We start from the raw sequence: 8,876 nt of genomic DNA, 5'->3' as shown, positions 1-8,876 counted from the left end.
CATTCGCATTGTAAATGACCGAGCTTCTCTAAAAGCACAATATTAAAAACTGTTGAGGCAATTGAAGGAATCATCAGATTTATGATTTGTATTACCGTATTTTCCGGACTATAAGTCACACCTTTTTCCATATATTTTTGGCCGGGGTGTGACTTGTACTTATATTTATACTTATATATTTTTACTTATACTTATACTCCAGAGCGACTTATATGTGATATTATTTGTTATTTTCACACTTGCAACAGCATTTCATACTCCAGTGCAACTTATACATGTTTTTTTCTTCTCTATTATGCATTTTTTGGCTGGTGCGACTTATACTCTGGAAAATACGGTATGTCACTGTGTCTATGGTGGCACACTCAGAGCCACGAACTTCTCAAAATTGTACCCAAAGCCAAAAAGTTTGCCGACCCGTAACACGCTCCGATGGCTCGATAAATAAATAACTCATGCAGCTAAATTGTCCAAGCACATCTGGCCCCTCCTCACTTTAAAACTCTGCTCGGCTCCATCAGACTAAAGCTGATCCTGAATGACAGCCATTGATTATTTGACAACGCAAGGGTCACTAAACAATATTTTCTTTACAGGTCACATGGATGTGCGCCTCACACTCTGGTTAACCCTGCGTACATTTCATAATTTCTTACAGGAAGGAAAATTACCTGCGACATACTCAAGGTTTCTGGACAATGGGGCCGTTTCTTCATCTGACTCTGAAAAGAATTACGCTGACTGACTGTAATTGTCTCAGAAACAGAAAACTCTATCAGCAATTTAAAGCACAAAATCAATAAATATGGCACATCGCTGACCTCTAAATTAGTCACATCATTTTTGTATCAAGATTATAATTTGACTATTATTTGACTATTGACATTTTTACCATTGATAGTCTTTTGATAGACAGCGTTCACTTTGAGCCCAGGCGTGATGTGGACTTAGTATGAACCAAGTGTATGCTCATATTAAGTGCATGAAACGTTAAGGATAATTTACTGATGAAATTAGACCAATCTAAAATGAAGAGCTGGCGTTTCCTTTTCAGACAGTGGAGATGCAGCTTTAATGGGTATTGTGATGTTGTTGATGTATTTTTGTACAATGTATCCAGTCAAGATGATGATTTGGGAAGCCTTCTGATTGTTTAAAGGCAGTAAAGTTATCCATTTTATTTAGTTTTTACACCTCCAAAGTATGAACTCAAGGATTGGTTGTAGATCTCAAATAAAAAGAGCCAAGCTGAACCTAAACATTCATATGCATTAAATGTCAGCCCTCTCTGATAACAGTGACAGTTGTCATTGTTGTGATGCGATCCTCACATCACATCTGTTTTGAGATCGATGAAGCAAATGAAACGCACTACGAGAAGCTGGTTTTCATTGTACACAACCTCTTATTTTTATTCAGATGGATCTGTCAGCCTTTCCATAGGCAGCTTAACATAGATAGGACCATATGCAGAGAGCCATAGGGTCCACAGACAAAATGTGTGATCATGCATAGTATTACAGAGCTGAAAAGTTGTATATTGTGTTAACACAGTCACAGACCGCAACAATTACCAGTTACCTATTTACTGTAAGCTTCAGTGATTGAATTGAATAAAAATGGAATAATGGTAATTTTTTATTTTTTTAAGTACGAACAAATACACCAATAAACTTTATGTCAGACTAATTTACCAACAGACAGAACATAAAAAGGAAGCATTAATCAGTGTGAGTGTTTCTATGTGGATAGCTCTGAGGTGGTTTATTGCCTGAAAACTTAACTTAACAATCTGACATTGCATTGGGAACAAAATCAAATCTGAAAGGTAATCTTAGAGTGCAGAGATGGTACGTGCACAAAAGCTTTTAGTATGTTAGACTTTCGTCACATCACAGTCACATTAAAGTCACATTACAGTCACATTACAGTCACATTACAGTCACACTACAGTCACATCACAGTTACATTATAGTCAAATTACAGTCACATTGTAGCTTAAAACAGTCACATTACAGTCACACTACAGTCACATCACAGTCACATTACAGTCACATTACAGTCACACTACAGTCACATTACAGTCACATTACAGTCACATCACAGTCACATTACAGTCACATTACAGTCACACTACAGTCACATTACAGTCACATTACAGTCACACTACAGTCACATCACAGTCACATTACAGTCACAGTCACATTACAGTCACATTACAGTCACATTACAGTCACACTACAGTCACATCACAGTCACATTACAGTCACACTACAGTCACATTACAGTCACATTACAGTCACACTACAGTCACATCACAGTCACATTACAGTCACATTACAGTCACACTACAGTCACATTACAGTCACATTACAGTCACACTACAGTCACATCACAGTCACATTACAGTCACAGTCACATTACAGTCACATTACAGTCACATTACAGTCACACTACAGTCACATCACAGTCACATTACAGTCACACTACAGTCACATTACAGTCACATTACAGTCACACTACAGTCACATCACAGTCACATTACAGTCACACTACAGTCACATTACAGTCACATTACAGTCACACTACAGTCACATCACAGTCACATTACAGTCACAGTCACATTACAGTCACACTACAGTCACATTACAGTCACATTACAGTCACATTACAGTCACAGTCACATTACAGTCACACTACAGTCACATCACAGTCACATTACAGTCACAGTCACATTACAGTCACATTACAGTCACATTACAGTCACATTGTAGCTTGAAACGACATACCTTGTGCCCAATAAGACCAGACTCAGTCACGCATCTCACGCTGGTCCGACGTTAGTCCCGGTAAAGTTTTGAGAAGTTTCCAAACGCACTCCGGACAGTTTCTTTCCATCGGTGCAGGCGGGAGAGTGCATTCCTCCGGCAGCATCCAGGAGACGGTCAGCTGCAGTGGTGAGGCTGTTACCGCGGCGCGGCTGCTGAGGAGGCGCGCGGTCAGGGCGCACAGCCAATAGCGCTTTCACCGGAGCCTAATTAATGACGAAGGCTGCGTTACGTAGAGCGGCCGTCACGCACGAGCTCTGAGGCTGAACATTGGCCCCTTCATTTCATTCATTTTTATTCACACTGTCTTTTCTTGAATGGATAACAATGCTGATGAAAAGAAATAAAGAAATGTGTCTTTTCAATCTTAGACATTTTTGAAATATTTGAGTTTTCATGCAAAATACAAACAACATTTTTAAAACGTTACAGGCCTAGTGCTGTTGGCTCTGAAACATATTCTGCTGGTAATACGTTTGCTTCCTAAAATATCCAGGAATTTTATTTTTATTGTTTTAATAAGCAAGTCTGACTATCTAAAACAAATAAAGGTGCACTGGTGTCTAGCTTCTGGCGGGTGCACCATCACTTTGCCAGAAATGTTCCCCAGCATGGCATTAAACAGATCGGTCCATTTACTGATGGCTTTAAATGATCCAAAATATGTTGGAAAAACTGAAGTTCAATACATGCTGTGAAACAAAATCTCCATTGAGAGAAGCTGAAAAGTAATGCAGGGTGTCATATCAAATGCTTCACTTTGAGGTTTTGGTCAGGAGTTCTTGGTTCTTGGTGATGGATTAGGTTCGTACCAGCATTTGCCTAATTAAGTTCAAATATGGACTTGCACTGAAAGGGCCAGTAGCTCAACTTGTATTTATGAAATCATCACTGGATGGATTGAACTTGTCTAACACAAAATTCTGTGTAAAAATACAAAATAAAACATTGCATTTGTACAAATTAACATGCAGATGCTGCAGATGGCTGATGAGTTCGGTAATCGCACGTGTGCGCCGGTGGAGCGGAGCGTTTTGAGCTCTTGAGAAGAAAGACTGTAACTCAAACATACGTAAATGTAACAAAACACAACTCCAGATATGTTCTTTCATGAGGGAACAACATTGTGGTTAAAAGCTCCATCTGTTTAGCATAATACAGACCCTTTAAGATTGTGTCGGGGTGCACCTTTTCCAAAAGTATTTTTTAATTAGCTCCAGCACATGGAAGGCAAAACAATTCCCCTTTCCACACTTTGAAAGCAAATTATCTTCAAACACATTTTATGCAGTGAAAATATTCCCAGTGTAAAATGGGCTTTGCTTCCCCGCTCTCCCATACGTGTGAAATGTGATAGACGGACTCACACGCACGTGGAGATGTCTGCATGGCAAATCGGTGGACGCACAAGATGAAACCACATTTGAGGTGTAATGGCGTTGTCAAAGAATTAATTGTTATTGCCACAGAGGGTAGAAATAAATGAACGTCCTCGATAAGAATTGTGCTCTGCTGGACTTCAAAGTGGACTGGCAGGACTGCACAATGAGCCTTTAACATGAAATTTACTTCACAAGAGAGAGCTGCTACCGCCTGTGGACACATGACGATGGGAGAATATTAATTATGTTTTTCTCATCACTATAATTCTCATCAAGTAGCCTATATGTACAGCTATGCAGTATAAGTGGTATTCTTTGGCTTTTCAGGCAAACAGTGAGTGTGAGCAAAATCCTTTAGTAGCATCAAGGACACAAAGTGTAAGACATTGTACTGTATGATAATGACTTTACATCTTTGAGAGCATTCCCATACCTCAGTTCACTTTTTCGCAACAAAAGGGTTCTCAATTGCATGTACTGCCTTGAAATTCCCTGTTATGTTGCGTGGCAATGGGAGGTCTATTTGTTTTGAAAATGTCTTTGAAATTCACTGCAGTGTCCTTACTATGTTAATATGAAGTCAGTTTTGATCCACCACTATCTCCAATCTCAAAGTGACTTCTTGCTTGAGGAAGATCTTTATCTTTAATCTTTATTTATTCTAAAATTCTACTGTTGCAACACAGATTAGACAGATAAGGCACAGAAGTATAATAATAAAAACAGATAACTTAGAAATATAATAATCTTAATAATAATAATAATAACACTCTTATTCACAGCTGTTATGTGGACAGAAAATATTGCACCAGGAATGATTGACATTATGTCACAGTATTGCACATGGGTATGACAGTTACACATGTTCAGGGCTAATAGTGTTTATTGTAGAGTCTGACAGCAGCAGAAGGAAAGACCTGTGAAACCCTTCCTTCACACAGCGAGGGTGGATCAGTCTCTCACTGAAGCTGCTCTCCAGAGCGGATAGAGTGTCCTGCAGGGGGCGACACTCATGGTCCAGCATAGATGTGAATTTAGGACCCTTCTGTCCCCCACCTCCTGCACCGAGTCCAGAGCACAGCCCAGGACGGAGCTGGACTTCTTGATGACTCTGTCCAGTCTCTTCCTCTCCCTCTCTGTGGTGCTGCTGCTCCAGCAGGCCACACCATACAGGAGGGCTGATGCCACCATAGAGTCGTAGAAGGTCTTCAGGAGTGGCCCTGTCACTCCAAAAGACCTGAGTCTCCTCAGGAGGTAGAGCCGACTCTGGCTCTTCCTGTACAGTGCGTCTGTGTTATGAGTCCAGTCCAGTTTGTGGTTCAGATGAACACCCAGGTACTTGTATGAGTCCACTCTCTCAATGTCCTGTCCCTGGAAGGGAAAAAAACAATTACAAGAATCAAATGTTTATAAAACTATATTCAGTCGAGTTGAGTCCGAATCTTTTTCTTCCTCTTCTGCGGGGCCTTTGGGGTCTCAGGGGCATTAGTCACACATCCATACTCCTCCTGTATTTAATCACTGAGCAACATTACATTCTATTTCTCTCTAATAACTTTCTGCACAGAAACTCATCACCTTCAATGTCAAATACTTTTATGGTCTGTTTTCCAGAACATTTCACATACACTGAGGTTACTAGGCTTACTTTTCTTTTGGTTTGGCATTTAAAACACATGTATACATAAAGACTTTTTGAAATTGTGGTTGTTATCTCACTAAATCTCACTAAATATGAACACGGCCCAGGCTAAACCAGGACTAAACCAGGACCAAATCAAGTCTAAGGTAAACTAGATTCAAACCGGAAACAAACCCTCAAATCTCATTTTCATATTAATTAGGCCAAAGGTTTTGCTGTTTTTATCAGCAAGACCAAGAATGATGACCATGGACAAAGTCGCTCATCACGCTTTAGCTGTCTAAACCAACCAGAGCAGTGCAGCGCTAATCGGGCAAAGTAACAAGTTTAAACTGACCCTTAAAGAAGTGTCATCGTGCTGTTATGAATGAAAATATAGTGTATCAGAGTTCCCTTAGATGAGGTAATACAATATCATATCATGTGTAATATCCAAACATTTAAGGGTGAAAATGTGTCCAGAGCTGCAGCCGGCACCGCATCAGTTCAGCTTCATTACCTCCATCTCCTCTGCGAACCCGTCTCTTAAGTAATATAAAGCAAAAGCCCGTAAATGTCAATAAGTAATCACTAAATGTGATAGTGGCAAAGTACAATGACTGCACAGATGTGACGGCTGAGGATGGTGTGGTTGATGGTCGTCTCCTGCTTTGTCCCACTTCTGCCAGAATCAAGGGCAAAGGAATAAGGCCTGTTTGAACACAATGTGCAACAGAGGTTCAGCTCTAAGGTTCAGCTCTGAGGTTCAGCTCTGAGGCTCAGCTCTAAGGTTCAGCTCTAAGGTTCAGCTCTGAGGTTCAGCTCTGAGGTTCAGCTCTGAGGCTCAGCTCTAAGGTTCAGCTCTAAGGTTCAGCTCTGAGGTTCAGCTCTAAGGTTCAGCTCTAAGGTTCAGCTCTGAGGTTCATCTCTGAGGCTCAGCTCTAAGGTTCAGCTCTAAGGTTCAGCTCTGAGGTTCAGCTCTGAGGTTCAGCTCTGAGGTTCAGCTCTAAGGTTCAGCTCTGAGGTTCAGCTCTAAGGTTCAGCTCTGAGGTTCAGCTCTAAGGTTCAGCTCTGAGGTTCAGCTCTAAGGTTCAGCTCTAAGGTTCAGCTCTAAGGTTCAGCTCTGAGGTTCAGCTCTAAGGTTCAGCTCTGAGGTTCAGCTCTAAGGTTCAGCTCTGAGGCTCAGCTCTGAGGTTCAGCTCTGAGGCTCAGCTCTAAGGTTCAGCTCTGAGGTTCAGCTCTGAGGTTCAGCTCTAAGGTTCAGCTCTAAGGTTCAGCTCTGAGGTTCAGCTCTAAGGTTCAGCTCTGAGGTTCAGCTCTAAGGTTCAGCTCTGAGGTTCAGCTCTAAGGTTCAGCTCTGAGGTTCAGCTCTAAGGTTCAGGTCTAAGGTTCAGCTCTGAGGTTCAGCTCTAAGGTTCAGCTCTGAGGTTCAGCTCTAAGGTTCAGCTCTGAGGTTCAGCTCTAAGGTTCAGCTCTGAGGTTCAGCTCTAAGGTTCAGGTCTAAAGTTCAGCTCTGAGGTTCAGCTCTAAGGTTCAGCTCTAAGGTTCAGCTCTAAGGTTCAGCTCTGAGGTTCAGCTCTAAGGTTCAGCTCTGAGGTTCAGCTCTAAGGTTCAGCTCTGAGGTTCAGCTCTAAGGTTCAGCTCTAAGGTTCAGCTCTAAGGTTCAGCGCTGAGGTTAAGCTCTAAGGTTCAGCTCTAAGGTTCAGCTCTGAGGTTCAGCTCTAAGGTTCAGCTCTGAGGTTCAGCTCTAAGGTTCAGCTCTAAGGTTCAGCTCTAAGGTTCAGCTCTAAGGTTCAGCGCTCAGGTTCAGCTCTGAGGTTCAGCTCTAAGGTTCAGCTCTAAGGTTCAGCTCTAAGGTTCAGCTCTGAGGTTCAGCTCTAAGGTTCAGCTCTGAGGTTCAGCTCTAAGGTTCAGCTCTGAGGTTCAGCTCTAAGGTTCAGCTCTGAGGTTCAGCTCTAAGGTTCAGCTCTAAAGTTCAGCTCTGAGGTTCAGCTCTAAGGTTCAGCTCTGAGGTTTAGCTCTAAGGTTCAGCTCTAAAGTTCAGCTCTGAGGTTCAGCTCTAAGGTTCAGCTCTGAGGTTCAGCTCTAAGGTTCAGCTCTGAGGTTCAGCTCTAAGGTTCAGGTCTAAAGTTCAGCTCTGAGGTTCAGCTCTAAGGTTCAGCTCTAAGGTTCAGCTCTAAAGTTCAGCTCTGAGGTTCAGCTCTAAGGTTCAGCTCTGAGGTTCAGCTCTAAGGTTCAGCTCTGAGGTTCAGCTCTAAGGTTCAGGTCTAAAGTTCAGCTCTGAGGTTCAGCTCTAAGGTTCAGCTCTAAGGTTCAGCTCTGAGGTTCAGCTCTAAGGTTCAGCTCTGAGGTTCAGCTCTAAGGTTCAGCTCTAAGGTTCAGCTCTGAGGTTCATTACAGGAGAAGAATACAGAACTGTGAACTATATTCTAAAGTAGAATGACATTCACTGGATATGAGAAGAGAGCAGCGCTGCCTTTTGTTTGTGTATAAAGCTCTCGTTTGTATTTGGCCTAATTATAGCTCAAATTTGCTGAACACCAGATCAAATATTCATCATTTGAGATCTCAGGACATTTATAAACTACAGTTGCAGAGTCAACGCAGAATTAGGGAAAAAGACTTTCAGCTATTTTGCTCCCCGTCTTTGGAGACTTTTTAAATTCAACTAGTTTATGCCATTTTCGGAATTGAAAGCACTGGTTGAAAATGATGCCAGTGCTCTTGTTTTGTATACTTTGATCCAATTTGTATGTGTAAATGTGTTTTTATGTATTTGTTAAATTGCATTAATTGTGTTATTGTATGTGTTTTAAACAGGGAGCACTTACATGAGTCTGATCAACTCAATTGATTAACAAGGGTAAAAACAACACTGTGAAACCTTTAAACTGAATCACTCTTTTTCCTCAGCTCCAGAGGGAGGAGCCAATTCTACAGGTTTTTAGGAAATGTATTCACTGTTTTTACATAAGCAAATAGATGATGTCCTCCCATAATTTGATGAAACGGACAATTACATGACGCTCCAAGTCAGCACCATTT

This window comes from Eucyclogobius newberryi, unplaced genomic scaffold (assembly GCF_026437365.1).
Source record: "Eucyclogobius newberryi isolate DKJ021-1_F unplaced genomic scaffold, fEucNew1.0.hap1 SCAF_12, whole genome shotgun sequence".
NCBI classification, from domain to species: Eukaryota; Metazoa; Chordata; class Actinopteri; order Gobiiformes; family Gobiidae; genus Eucyclogobius; species Eucyclogobius newberryi.
Note: the sequence above shows the minus strand (reverse complement) of the source record.